Source organism: Schistocerca piceifrons, chromosome X (assembly GCF_021461385.2).
Source record: "Schistocerca piceifrons isolate TAMUIC-IGC-003096 chromosome X, iqSchPice1.1, whole genome shotgun sequence".
In the NCBI taxonomy this organism is placed as follows: Eukaryota; Metazoa; Arthropoda; class Insecta; order Orthoptera; family Acrididae; genus Schistocerca; species Schistocerca piceifrons.
This window is the reverse complement of record NC_060149.1, coordinates 430,518,248-430,534,316: the sequence shown is the minus strand read 5'-3', so window position 1 is coordinate 430,534,316 and position 16,069 is coordinate 430,518,248. Positions and strand designations below refer to the sequence as shown.

Here is a 16,069-nt window from a genome sequence, read left to right as displayed (position 1 = left end):
ATTTAAGAATTACTCAATGTTGTGGGGACTTTGATTTTATGAAGGCTGGTCTCAAATATTTCAAACAAACATCAGACTTTAAATATAATTCTGTGAAGTGGGAATATGGTGGCTTACTGAACAATTCGTGTGCTGCTCAGTAGTCATTTAAGTTACATAAAATTGGTTTTGTGTGATTGTGTTGAGGAACTAATAAATGCAATGCATTAATAATGCTAACTTATCTTGTTGCACCATGGAGACTACATGAAAATTTACCCCATACATCTACTTTTACAACAAAATTTTAACTAATTGACCCATGTTACAGCAAAGTTGTAACAAATTAGCCATGTTACAGCGAAATTATACCAAAATGCCCACATTACTGTGAAACTGTAACATATTACCCCACATTACAGTTCAGTTGTAACAAAATGCTCCATACTACAGAAAAAAAAATCCCAACAAGATCCCCCTTGTTGCAGTAAAAAATTGCAACAAAACGCCTCTGTTACAGTGAAATTATACCAAGCTGCCCCATGTTACGGCAAAAATTGTGATATAATGCCCTACGTTACAGCAAAGTTCTGACAAAACGCTCTTGTTGTAGCAAAAATTGTAACAAATTACCTATACGCCATTATGTTACACTAAAATTCGCTGGATGCACACAAGCTGTAGAGTTACGTGAGAGCTGTAAGGTAAACCACAGACTTAACACAACAAACTGGTACAAGGTCTGCATCACTCACATACTCATCATGCTTAGATGGAGCTATTATTAAATGCAATGTCAAAGTTTTCCTGAGTGTTCAGTGCTGTAACCAAAGACCTCCTCGCTCCAGCACAGTCGTATCCTATTGGGCTCTTTCCTGCATCATGCAATGTAACAGTTGTGGGATGTATTTATAGCTCACAAACATTCCACAGCTGGTGTGGTCTGCATGGTTGCCAAATTTCAGTTGCCCTACTAGGTTTTCTTAAGACATCGCAGTGAAAGTAAATCATGTGTGCTAACTATAGGACTCAAGTGCACCCTTGCAAAAATCCAAGTTGACCACTAAGTTTAAAATCCAAGATTTCAACACAAGATGGTGAACCTTATGAATGCCATACATCATCACAAGCCAAAATGGTGATTCAAGACGTCATCAGTGATGTCAGAATCCATGATGGTGATCCATTGTGGCTCATCTGGGGATACAGGCACAGCCTTTTTTGCTTTACCAGTCCAAAATACTCTATGACAAAAAAAGTGATGCTCCATGAAGGAATTATGCAAATGGGACAAAAATTGGTAGAAGTGATGTACATGCATTGACAAAATATTGCAATTTTAAAAAAAATTGATAATTTATTCAAGGGAAAGAGCTCCACAAACTGAACAAGTCAATAATACACCTGTCCACCTTTTCCCCTTACACAAGCAGTTATTTGGCTGGCACTGATTGATAGAATTGTTGGACATCCTACTGAGTGATATTGTGCACAATTATGTCCAGTTGGTGCGTTAGCTCATCAAAATCCCAAGATGTTTGGAGGGCCCTGTTCACAACACTCCAAACATTCTCAATTAGGGAGAGATCCAGAGACCTTGCTGGCCAGAATAGAATTGTCCTCAGTGATGAGTCTCACCTCAAACTGAGCTCTGATGACCAGCAAAGACGTGTCTGGAGATGCACCAGACAGTGAGGACCTACCAATTTGACTGTAACCTGTTATAGAGCCTGACAACCAGTAGTGATGATGTGTGGTGCCATTTCCTTTCATAGTAGCACCCTTACAACACAGCATTACGTTGATGATATTCTATGCCCTGGTTCGTTGCCCTTATTGGAAGCCATCCTGGGCTTACATTCCAGCAAGATATGTCCACCCACACACGGTGAGAGTTTCTACTGCTTGTCTTCGTGCTTTTCCACAACCTATCTTGGCCAACAAGGTGATCAGATCTCTCCCCAGTTGACAACATTTGGAGCATTACGGGCAGGGTCCTCCAACCAGCTAGGGCTTTTGGCGATCTAACACATCAATTTACCAGAAATTGGCACAATATCCCTTAGGAGGGCAGCCAACGACTCTATCAATCAATGCCAAGACCACATTATTGACTTGCTCAGTTTGTGGAACTTTCTCTTGAATAAATCATCTGATTTTTTAAAAATTGTAATCATTTGTTTGTCAGTGAATGTACATCATGCCTACCAAGTTCTGTCACATTTGGGTAATTTCTCCATGGAGCATAGATTTTTTTTGTGTATGTTAGATTGTAGTTGTTCCAGTTTGCATGGCACTGCAATCACCTACCCCCACCATTTGTCCATAGCATCCAGGCTTCTAGCCATCACGTGGATTCGACACTCATGTTGCGTACACCATAGTGAAAGGTTGATCATTACAAAGCAAGATCCACCACCTACAGACAGAGAAAACTGACTTGCACAGTCAGTTGCATCAACCCATTTCTCTCTCTCTTAATGTTTATTGTTATCCATTGTATATGTGTACTTATTTTATGGTTTTCATTTAATCCTCCTCCATTACAACAGCCCCCTGATGTAGATGATGCGGTGCCTGATACCTCTGACCAGCAGCGTGTATCAAGTCAGTGCACCCACACAAACTCCTTGGTGCAGCTCCCATGACACTAGAGTGGAAATCAAGTCAGCACACAAAACTGTTTCCAGACGTTAAGTTTACACTATATCCAAGGTCTGCACCACACATCAGGCTACAGGTAATTCATTTTAGAAAGCTGTTGTTCACCCCTACTTATCAACAGACTGCTAACATGTTAATCTCAGTTTAGCATGTGACGTAGATATTGAAGTTATAGCAGAAGTAGAGATCATCAGATGGGGTACAATAATGGAGTTCACTTTGTGTACTGCAATATTCATTTCCATGGACAGATTCAATCTATGGCAAGCATATGTTAAAGCACTCTTCAGTGATGTTGCCAAGTATGTGTTGGAACAAAAAGTTTGTGAGGAGGATGAGGAGTTAGATAAGTGTACAAGTGCATACATGTGTGTGATATCCAAATCTGCTAGTATTACTCCTATGAACAGAAATTCCATACACGTGAAGTTAACAGGTGGTGTACCTAAGCCTACACTCCTGGAAATGGAAAAAAGAACACATTGACACCGGTGTGTCAGACCCACCATACTTGCTCCGGACACTGCGAGAGGGCTGTACAAGCAATGATCACACGCACGGCACAGCGGACACACCAGGAACCGCGGTGTTGGCCTTCGAATGGCGCTAGCTGCGCAGCATTTGTGCACCGTCGCCGTCAGTGTCAGCCAGTTTGCCGTGGCATACGGAGCTCCATCGCAGTCTTTAACACTGGTAGCATGCCGCGACAGCGTGGACGTGAACCGTATGTGCAGTTGACGGACTTTGAGCGAGGGCGTATAGTGGGCATGCGGGAGGCCGGGTGGACGTACCGCCGAATTGCTCAACACGTGGGGCGTGAGGTCTCCACAGTACATCGATGTTGTCGCCAGTGGTCGGCGGAAGGTGCACGTGCCGGTCGACCTGGGACCGGACCGCAGCGACGCACGGATGCGTGCCAAGACCGTAGGATCCTACGCAGTGCCGTAGGGGACCGCACCGCCACTTCCCAGCAAATTAGGGACACTGTTGCTCCTGGGGTATCGGCGAGGACCATTCGCAACCGTCTCCATGAAGCTGGGCTACGGTCCCGCACACCGTTAGGCCGTCTTCCGCTCACGCCCCAACATCGTGCAGCCCGCCTCCAGTGGTGTCGCGACAGGCGTGAATGGAGGGACGAATGGAGACGTGTCGTCTTCAGCGATGAGAGTCGCTTCTGCCTTGGTGCCAATGATGGTCGTATGCGTGTTTGGCGCCGTGCAGGTGAGCGCCACAATCGGGACTGCATACGACCGAGGCACACAGGGCCAACACCCGGCATCATGGTGTGGGGAGCGATCTCCTACACTGGCCGTACACCACTGGTGATCGTCGAGGGGACACTGAATAGTGCACGGTACATCCAAACCGTCATCGAACCCATCATTCTACCATTCCTAGACCGGCAAGGGAACTTGCTGTTCCAACAGGACAATGCACGTCCGCATGTATCCCGTGCCACCCAACGTGCTCTAGAAGGTGTAAGTCAACTACCCTGGCCAGCAAGATCTCCGGATCTGTCCCCCATTGAGCATGTTTGGGACTGGATGAAGCGTTGTCTCACGCGGTCTGCACGTCCAGCACAAACGCTGGTCCAACTGAGGCGCCAGGTGGAAATGGCATGGCAAGCCGTTCCACAGGACTACATCCAGCATCTCTACGGTCGTCTCCATGGGAGAATAGCAGCCTGCATTGCTGCAAAAGGTGGATATACACTGTACTAGTGCCGACATTGTGCATGCTCTGTTGCCTGTGTCTATGTGCCTGTGGTTCTGTCAGTGTGATCATGTGATGTATCTGACCCCAGGAATGTGTCAATAAAGTTTCCCCTTCCTGGGACAATGAATTCACGGTGTTCTTATTTCAATTTCCAGGAGTGTATTAATGCTCCAATTGATTTAAATGAAATACGAGTTTAATTTGAAGCATGTAAAAAACAGGTATTTGAAAAGTATTGCAGAGTAATAAACGAACCTTGTGTAAAAAAAAAGGATGGCAGTGTTTTAATAGCAGTCATTTATTTTCCACAGTCAATTAAGCACAAAAGTGTATATTAACACTGTATGAAAGTTGTATCACAATAAACAGTAACAAATAATATTTTCACAAGTTGCAGTATGTTCTATTCCTCATACATAGTTCCCATGAGACTTAAAAAAATCAAGGAGGGAGGGAAAGAGAGGTGGACTTTCATTATCAGAAGAGAGAAAATGTGTGTTGAATGTGGCTGCTCAAAAATTACGGTGTCTGTGGGAGGCACTTTCCTGGATATGAGTTATGACCTTGATATAAAAGCAGTGACAGCTCATAGCTAAAAGTTATGGAGGTACTGCTTCAGAAAATTTTTAGCATTATTTTAAAACCATGTAAAAGGAAACAAAAATTTAGAAAAAGGAATTTTTTCTGGAATTTGACAACAATAAAAAACAAAAACAAATATTTTTAATTACTTTAACCTAAATTGTTACAGTTCAAGCTTGATCTACTCATTTAAAAATGAAATCCTATCTTCTTTTGTTAATTTACACAAAAGGTCAATAAATTTCTCTTTGAACTCTGGATGACAACTGAGTAAATTTGTCTCCACTGAAATAACTGCAAGTGCATTTGGTCTTTCCAAATCCTTAGTGCCTCTTAAAATTTCTTTTATTCTTTTCAATGTAAAAGCAGTGGTATGCCTGTGATATAGTGATAGGAAATGTCATGAGGATTTTTATTAGTTTTGTAATTTCACTGAGAGCATCATCTGGATTTCTATTTTTTTCAATATAAATTTCTGCAGCTGAATTAATTTGCAATATTCACGAACATCACTCCTGTGACAGAATGTTTTTAGTTCCATTTCAAGCTTTTCTTTGTCAGTCATGGAATATGCTTCACTGGTCAGCGCTATCTCTTCTGGAGGATGTTCATCCTTATACCCAGTGAAGCATTTCTTGTTGAACAATTTAGCACATACAAAGTGTTTAGTAGAAGAATATCTGTCCATTACATCAACATCTATAAAGTCACATACTTCCTTAGCTTCCTTTGAAGGACTCTTAGAGTACTTTGAGCTTCTTAATTTTAAAATAGCAGTTTGAAATTTGTAAAATGTTCATCAATTTTAAACATACTATTTTCTGAAATTGCATTTAGTTGTGAACTACTTTTAACATGAAACATAATCTGAGGAAAAGCTCTAACCAAAACTTAAAATAATCAGCAACCAGAAATTTTAAAGTTTCTGTTGCTTCTGCAATGGTTTGATCTGCATTTGATGTTGAATGAATTTCAGTAAGTTGGTTTTTTAAAAGGTTAAAAATTTTGTTGAACTTTGTTTATGGGTCATATGTCAAAGTACCACCTTGTAGGGGATGGATGTGGAATGCTGGCATCAATATGCTTCTTTAGAATGGACACATATTGTGATCTCAAGCAGGGTATTGGGATACAGTCAGATTATTACAGAAAAATATTCTTACATTCCATATAATACTTGTATTTCTCATTACTAAATTAAGTGGAGGTGCATAACAATGAATAATATGTCCATTAATATAAACTGCTTTTAGTTTTGCTTGAACTTCTGCTTTTCTCCCTTTCATGATATTTGCACCAGTAAATGTCTGAGGTGCCAGTTTAGTCCATTTACTTGATGGATTATGTCCTATTGTTCAAAATATGTTTTGGCATGCCATCTGCAGCTTGATTTTCTCAGAAAACATCCCCAACACACTCAGATATTTCTCCATTCAATACATAGCAAAAGAAAGAGGATCATTTCAATGTGTTCTGAAAGATCTGTTGTGTCATCAGCCATGACAGCTACAAAGAATGCTTTTTTTAGTTTCCATTATTACCTCCTCATGGTATATTTGTTTCAGGCGATCAAGTATCTCATTCCGAATGGTCTTAGAAACATCTTTGAAGACTTCACTGGTTTCTAAGTGAGTCTTCAAATCTGAACATAACTAGATGCAAAATTCATTAATCCTCTAAATGTCTCTTAGATTTACTGGATCGCCTTTTTCCATCACATCCACATAACAGAGTTTCAAAGTTTCCACACAAGAAAATGCCATCTATTGTTTTGGGCAGAATTTAATGGTTCTATTAACCTTCATATTACGCTCAATAACTAAAAATCTCAGTTTCTCCTTCATACTTACTCATTTTTAGAGGCAACTTTTTTGAGTTAATTGTGTTGCACTGCTTTAGGATACTGATGTCTGGGGACAGACTATCAAATCTTACAAATATACATACATAAAATCAAACATGGCCCATTCATATCTAATGTTTTTATAATATTAATAATAATGACCATAATAGTATTATTATTAACATTATTGTTATAGGTACAAATAACATTAAAGCTCATATACAGGGTGTTTCTGTAAGTGTGCAAAAATTTAACAGGACATAGAGAATATTCCACTGAACAATTTGAGGTAGGGAAGCTGGGTCAGCGAAGTCAGCTTATTAAGATGATAAGGATAAAATTAGATTAAGGTGTACTTTTTTATTTACATTATTTACAGTTAACTGCAAATACCATCACTGACACACTGAAGGGACCATTTCTACTGTACCTTACAAAATGTGCTGAAACTGATGGCCATCAACCTCAATGCAAGCATGACAGCAGCGAACAAGATTCTGAAGTACATTTACAAATATCCCTGGTGTATTTCAAATCACATCATGGGCAGCTACAATTCTGGCAACTAATTCTATCCGTATCCACTGGTGTCTCATATACAATTGACTTTAGAGATCCCCTTAAGAAATAATCAAGGGAACTCACATCAGGTGACCTCGCAGGCCCTGGAAAAGGATCTCCCCTTCCAATCCAGTGACCAGGAAATAGAGCATTGAGGTGGTTGAGGGTATTCACACTGGAGTGCGGCCGTGCACTGTCACATTGTATCCACATCATCCCACAAACAACTAAGGCTACATTCTCCAAAAACTCAGGCAGAACTCTTTGCACAAACCTGAAGTACAGGTGGCCATTCAGACGGCGAGGTAAAAGATATGGCCCACTGAGACTGTTGCCTACAATACCGGCCAAGATATTCACAGGAAAACATACTTGGTGGTGTGACTACCACAGCATTAAGAGTTTTTCTCATCCCACACATGGCTATTCCTGCTGTTTGAAATATCATTACCATCGAATGAGGCCTAGTCAATAAACAGTACGGTTTGGAGGAAATCTGGTCAGTGAGTCCATTGTTGGAACAACCACTGACACAGTATGACCCTTGATGCAAAGTCAGTGATAAGCATTGCATGGACTTCTTGTGCATGATACGTGCGTAGTTATTGTTCGTGGAGTACTCACCACACGCTAGTATGTGCAGTGCTCATTTAAAGTGCAACATCATGAGTATTTGTAAGGGAGCCTGATACAATTCATTCCAGTACCACCTCCGCAAAATCTGGTGTGCTAGTGGTCATCGCATTTTCAGGGACCTTTCCAAAGAACCAGTTTCTTACATTCATTTATCGAGAGAAATAAACACTCACTATGATGGATGATGCCTGTTAGGGTATCGTTCCCTGTATAGCCTTTCAGCAGCGAGAGCATTGCAACGTGCTTCCCCATACATAAGGTGCATGTCAGTGAGTCCTGCAAAACTGTACTGATACTGATCCACTGTATTGTACTGTACATCTCTGAATAGCACTGAGTAATGAATGGGTCTGCCATTGATTCATAGCATGTTCTGTCATGGGACAATGTAAATACAACACAGCCACATTATGCGTAAGTAAAGTAAACAAAGCCTGTATCACGACTTCCTAGTAATCAGGCTCATCCTCCTTGTTTTCTTGCAGGAAATAAAGAATGTACATGCAAATAAACAGTACAGTATGTGTTAACTTGTACGCATATTAATTGTACGTAATCTGGAAAAAGAGTAATGCTAGACAAGGTAGTAGACAAGTTTACTTCAGTTTCTCCATAAGCTGGCTTCTCTGACCCCAGATTCCCTACCTCAAATTGTTCAGTGGAGCATTCTCCATGTTCTGTTACATTTTTTTGCAGCTCTCATAGAAACACCATGTACATGCTCACAGGCATAAAAATCTATGGAACCTGCTGTCCGGCCCAAGTCCAAACATACAAGAGTGCATAACAAATCCACCAGTGAGTCAAATACATTGCTGTCATTTTTACAAGTTTTGGAAAGAATGACTTAGTGTCAGTTACTTCATGGTCTGGCATCACGAGCTGCAGCCCCAGCAAGCTCAAGATTTAACATCAAGTCTTATTCTTGGCTGAGCTGTTAGACTATTAAGTGTTGAATGACCTCTTTTCTTAACCATAACTTTCTCATGGAGAGACAGCTGTGAAAACATATGCTGCTGACGTCTACTTATAGTCACAGAACTTATTAAATGGGGATGCAAAACAAAGGTGAAAACTTCCTGTAAAATAAAATAACAAAAAAAAAAAAAAAATCACCAAATAGAATAGTTGGAAGCAGAATAATAATCATATTGAAGAATACGGTACAAGGCTTTTAAAAAAACACTCGAAAAGTAAAACAAAAACTACATACCTTATGCAGTCAGTACACTACTGTTGTCACCACAGAATACCAAATTGTAGGAAGTGCAAGATCCATGTTACAATACAGAAATGGAGAATGAAAATATCACTCCTAGCGGCCTGGCAGTAAACTCAGAATTCGAAAATATAGCACAAAAATGCAAAATATGAGTATGAGATAACATTTTTCATTTATACTTTATGGATGGGACTGGTTCACAACCATGTGGAATTTTATAAATGACATCGTGGTCTCTTTTTGAGCCAAATTCTTCAGAGAGAAAAGGAGTGTAACGGCGTGGGACTTGGCAAGAATGCTTGACACTGTAAAAAGGGTCACTTTTAGCATTATGCTGACATAGCATTGCATCACAGCACCCATCGTGCCAGTCAGTGCCCAGATAGTTACCAAAACCTGGAACACTTTGGCATGCAGTGTACATGACATCTGCAGCACTGACGCCACAAAAAACTAGCTTTGGCATGTGTAAATACAGGTCGCTGCCAGGCAGATCATCAAATCAGTGAGTCATGGAGTTGGTGTCCATCACAATATCAGTCTCCAATATGAGGTCACTCAGCCATAGGGTCCAGCTGTCACCAGACATGCTGAGGGTCAAGCTGAGATGCTCCTAGCCACTGAGCTATTGGGTCATCCACCAGTGTCCGTAACCACCAGCCAGTCCCTTGACCTGTTTACTCTCCAAATGTGTAGACATATCACCTGCCTCAGCTGGGCATATTTGGCCACCTAGCAGTGTAACAACTCCAGACCACCAATCACAACATTGCTGAGAAACACCAACCATGCAAGGTCATGGCACTGCTGGGTTACGCTGAGCATAGCAATTATTCATGTCTTCAAGACAACACTTCCTGCTGAAGTCCACAAGATCAATGACTGACAATGCTCATGGAACAATGAATGCTATATACTGATACTTGGCTGTGCCACATGACAATTGCGCACACCTGTACCTACTGTAAGCTTGTTGGAGCAATAAAACATTTTCATGAGTGTCGTGTATCTTGCTGAGCCACCTTACTCCTCCAATGGACTCCTGCAGCCCTCGCTAACCCTTTGAACCCTCACTGCCCAAGTGTGAGAGCTGAATGCCATCCTGCTACATCTCAAACAAGCTTGATAGGCTTGGGCAAAAAATTTGTCATCCTCAGGAGACATCAAGCTAATACCATGTAAAACTCTTAAGTCACTGAGAACGTTGAAATAAACATACTGGTTCATAGTTGCAGTAACATGAATGAGTGGTCCCAAGTCATGGTACAAAACCACCACCAAAAGATCACAGAATCACCTCCAGCCTGATCTGCACCCTCTCCACACTGTAGGTCAAATGCCCATTGGGTGGTCAGTGCACTTGGTGCCTTGAAAAAAGAGAGAGAGAGAGAGAGAGAGAGAGAGAGGCAAAACAAAAACTCATTAGATCACACTATACCTCTAGTCACACTGTGAGCAACAGCTGGCTGTGTGGAATTTGACTTCAAATGTCTATTGCATGCACAGCGCTCCCTCAAAAACTGGTAAGTTTGAAACCAGTTGCCATTGAGGAGGCACAACACTAGCCTCCAGTTCTGACATTAACACCTTCCTATGACCACTGTTCTTACACCAAGTTACATGACTACAAGTGTTCCTATTAAACATACTGGACGGTCCATACTGAGATATTAAGAAATCAGGCAACCCCATTCACAGCGTGATCATGGGCACATCGAAACATGATATCTTATTTCTACCATTCTGTCATGCCTCCATGTTAACCCACAGTATTGTACGACTCCAAACAACCAATAGGCGCACAGACAGTTCACTGCCATGACTTTGGCCAAAGGTGCAAAATCACAGGTTAGCCTGATACCAGTTATTCACCATCTACAGCACTCCAAAGCAACAAAAATGCTCTTCTAAAGGTGGTGATTAATATCTTCCTTTAACCTTAATATATTCTTTACTGGTTTTAAGTACAATAAAATAACGATTTACGGAACTTTGTGACAATAGGTTCACCTACCTGTTTCCTCCACACTTGCCACTGATTTTGTTAATTCTTTGTGTTAGCAGTTCTTTATTCGACAGGTAAAATCTCAGTTTCCTGTGTAACATTCACCAATTTATGGATTGCTTTGTGAAAGGATGATTAGCTTTCCTTTATCATCTGCCACTTTATTTAACACGTTGATTGCTAGCAGACACAGCAGAGGTTCACACCTAACACTGTGCCCACTGATGGTCACAGACTCCACTTCGCCTTGTACAGTAGACATACATACATACATACATACATACATACATACATACATAAATTAATCCTTGTTCCATAGATCATGAATACGACATTTCGTAATGATGTGGAATGTGTCACTTTAACATAAGTTTCCTTTACACAAAATTAATTAATTAATTAATTCTTTTTTTTACAGTTACTACTTCATATCTAAGAATTCATCTATTGAGTAGAAGGAGTTGTCATTCAGAAATTCTTTGAATTTGCTTCTAAATGTTGGTTGGCTATCTGTCAGGCTTAATACTATTTGGCAAATGACCAAAGATTTTTGTGGCAGCATAATTCACCCCTTTCTGTGACAAAGTGAGATTTAATCCAGAATAGGGAATATCCTTTCTTCTAGTGTTGTAGCTATCCACTTTCCCGTTATTTTTGAATTGGGATGGGTTATTAATGACAAATTTCATAAGTGAATATATGTATTGCAAAGGTACTGTGAATATACAGAGTTCCTTAAATAAATATCTTTAAGGTGAGCTTGGGTGGGCTCCAGCTATTATTCTGATTACACGCTTTTGTGCAATGAATACTTTCTCTCTTAATGACGAATTGCCCCAAAATATGATGCCATGTGAAAGCAGTGAATGAAAATAGGCATAGCAGGCTAATTTACTGGTATGTTTATCACAAAAATTTGGAATAGCCCTAGTAGAATAAGTAGCTGAACCTAACCATTTCAGCATATCATTGGTGTGTTTCTTCCAATTCAATTTCTCATCCATGCACACACCCATGAATTTTGAGTATTCTACCTTAGCAACAGACTTCCGTTCATAGTCTATATTTATCAATGGTGTTATGCCATTTACTGTACAGAATTGTATAAACTGTGTTTTCTCAAAATTTAGTCAGTCCATTTGCAGAGAACCACTTAATAATTTTATGAAAGACATTATTTGCAATTTCCTCAGCTGATTCTTGCTTCTTGGGTGTAATTACTATACTTGTATCATCAGCAAAAAGAACCAACTTTGTATCTTCATGAATATAGAGTGACAAGTCATTAATATACACTCCTGGAAATTGAAATAAGAACACCGTGAATTCATTGTCCCAGGAAGGGGAAACTTTATTGACACATTCCTGGGGTCAGATACATCACATGATCACACTGACAGAACCACAGGCACATAGACACAGGCAACAGAGCATGCACAATGTCGGCACTAGTACAGTGTATATCCACCTTTCGCAGCAATGCAGGCTGCTATTCTCCCATGGAGACGATCGTAGAGATGCTGGATGTAGTCCTGTGGAACGGCTTGCCATGCCATTTCCACCTGGCGCCTCAGTTGGACCAGCGTTTGTGCTGGACGTGCAGACCGCGTGAGACAACGCTTCATCCAGTCCCAAACATGCTCAATGGGGGACAGATCCGGAGATCTTGCTGGCCAGGGTAGTTGACTTACACCTTCTAGAGCACGTTGGGTGGCACGGGATACATGCGGACGTGCATTGTCCTGTTGGAACAGCAAGTTCCCTTGCCGGTCTAGGGATGGTAGAACGATGGGTTCGATGACGGTTTGGATGTACCGTGCACTATTCAGTGTCCCCTCGACGATCACCAGTGGTGTACGGCCAGTGTAGGAGATCGCTCCCCACACCATGATGCCGGGTGTTGGACCTGTGTGCCTCGGTCGTATGCAGTCCTGATCGTGGCGCTCACCTGCACGGCGCCAAACACGCATACGACCATCATTGGCACCAAGGCAGAAGCGACTCTCATCGCTGAAGACGACACGTCTCCATTCGTCCCTCCATTCACGCCTGTCGCGACACCACTGGAGGCGGGCTGCACGATGTTGGGGCGTGAGCGGAAGACGGCCTAACGGTGTGTGGGACCGTAGCCCAGCTTCATGGAGACGGTTGCGAATGGTCCTCGCCGATACCCCAGGAGCAACAGTGTCCCTAATTTGCTGGGAAGTGGCGGTGCGGTCCCCTACGGCACTGCGTAGGATCCTACGGTCTTGGCGTGCATCCGTGCGTCGCTGCGGTCCGGTCCCAGGTCGACGGGCACGTGCACCTCCCGCCGACCACTGGCGACAACATCGATGTACTGTGGAGACCTCACGCCCCACGTGTTGAGCAATTCGGCGGTACGTCCACCCAGCCTCCCGCATGCCCACTATACGCCCTCGCTCAAAGTCCGTCAACTGCACATACGGTTCATGTCCACGCTGTCGCGGCATGCTACCAGTGTTAAAGACTGCGATGGAGCTCCGTATGCCACGGCAAACTGGCTGACACTGACGGCGGCGGTGCACAAATGCTGCGCAGCTAGCGCCATTCGACGGCCAACACCGCGGTTCCTGGTGTGTCCGCTGTGCCGTGCGTGTGATCATTGCTTGTACAGCCCTCTCGCAGTGTCCGGAGCAAGTATGGTGGGTCTGACACACCGGTGTCAATGTGTTCTTTTTTCCATTTCCAGGAGTGTATATTAAGAACAATAAGGGACCCAAGACTGAACCCTGTGGGACACCATTCTTGATACCTCCCCAGTCAGAGGACTCTGCTGTTTTTTTTGTAGACTGTCTGTACTGTTAATTTCAACCTGCTGCATTTTTCCAGTTAAGTATGAATTAAACCATTTGTGCACTGTCCCACTCATACCACAATACTTAAGCTTATCTAGAAGAATTTTATGATTCACACAATCAGAAGTCTTTGAGATATCACAAAATATCCCAATGGGTGATGTTCAGTAATTCCTTGCATTTAATATTTGATCAGTGGAAGCATATATACTGCAGTACTCTGCATTCATCTGTATTTCTTGAGTTGATGCCAGTGTACAGTACATCAGGTACAGTATCTTGATCACCGTTTTGAACTTTGTTTTTTTGCAACTTTATACAATAAACAAAGGTATACTGTACTAAACAGAGTGACGTGTGTTCACCAGTGGGCACACATCATCACCTGCTGTGTCCGCTGGGAGCCTCACAGCAGTCAATGTGTTAAAATATACCAAGTGCCTTCTTCTTCTTCTTCTTCTTCTCCTTCTCCTTCTCCTCCTCCTCCTCCTCCTCCTCCTCCTCCTCCTCCTCCTCCTCAACATTTTCACATCATCGCTTACCTCCTGTTCTGTTAAGTGTTAGTTGCGATCCTCAGTCTTTGCCATTGTCTCTTGCAAAAGAAGAAATTCAGAAGTACAGAAAAAGTTTTGTTCACTGGACAAGAATGTCAATAAATTTTAATTTTTGTATGTGGTGTAAAGACTTTCATTGTGACACCTTATGGAGCACCTAACAGCTTTCTTACGACCTTACTTTTCTTTCCACCTTCTAGTCACAAGGCTTTTGCAAAGCTATTAATTCCTCTTCTCTCTTCTAAGAATTCAAATGGTTAATCTGATACATTATCGGAGGTAACTCGTCTCCATTTTCAGTCTTCAAACCACAATACTTTAGACCATATTCTCCACTTCCTTTTTGACAAACTTCATCACATTTTCTTTTATTTGATCTTTTTTCTCTACTTGTCCTTTCTATCAATTCCATTACCACCAATGACTGAACTAGCTCCTAATTAGAATATAAGTTTATCTTGTCACTGGATCATTGAACATGTTTGTGTAAATATAAGGCTTGTGAATTTTGTCTTAAGTTCATTCTTAAATTCATTTCAGGAATCAACAGAAAATGGCATGAGCTATATTCTGGTCTCCTGTATATTTTGATACCAATTTGAAACACTCATGCTATAAGTCAACCATAATATAATTACTCTGGTTCATACTTTTTCTGTCTGGAGGACAATTCTTTACTTGCTTATAATTTTAGAATATTATAAATAATTTATAAAATTCCATCAAGAAACATGAAAATCTTTCCTTGCAGTCAACAACATGAAGATAGGTTACACACATAACATATAATTCATGAGCCCTCTTTGAGGCAATGTAATTTAAGACAAACATGAAAGACCACCACAGTGAGAGGAGGAATTTTCATTTTAAATAAGTTAAGATATCTGGCACATTTCTGGAAGACATGGCTGGAAAAAGTAGCAGTCATGCTTCCTTTGTCAAATCCCCTAAGCTGATGAGCCCCATTTAACTGTGACATCAGTGGTTCTTTTTTCACCATTGGGATAGTTAATAACAGTACCACAGGAGAAAGTGGTTCACCATTAGTGAAGGGCACATCCAATGGGAATATCTCTGATGGAGGCAGAAGATAGCTAATTGATGATGCAGTCATAATGGCACTAACAGGTTAATCTGGTATCTACATCTACATACGTACTCTGAAAGCCACTGTATGGTGCATGGCAGGAGGTACCTTGTACCACTACTAGTCATTTCCCTTTCTGTTCCACTCATATAAAGAGCGGGGGAAAAAATGACTATCTACATGCATCCATACGAGCCCTGATTTCTCTTACCTTATCCTCGTAATCTATATGCGAAATGAACGTTGGCGACAGTAGAATTTCTCTGCAGTCAACTTCAAATGCCAGTTCCCTAAATTTTCTCAATAGCGTATTGCAAAAAGAATGTCATTGTCTTCCCTCCGTGAATTCCCATTTGAATTCACGAAGTATCTCCACAATGTAACTTCCTGGCAGATTAAAACTG

General features: G+C 41.5%; 1 pseudogene; it reads right to left on the bottom strand.

Annotated features, from left to right (window-relative positions):
• Positions 1–5,130: 5,130 nt before the first annotated feature.
• Positions 5,131–15,692, bottom strand: LOC124722400 (annotated as a pseudogene).
• Positions 15,693–16,069: the final 377 nt, after the last annotated feature.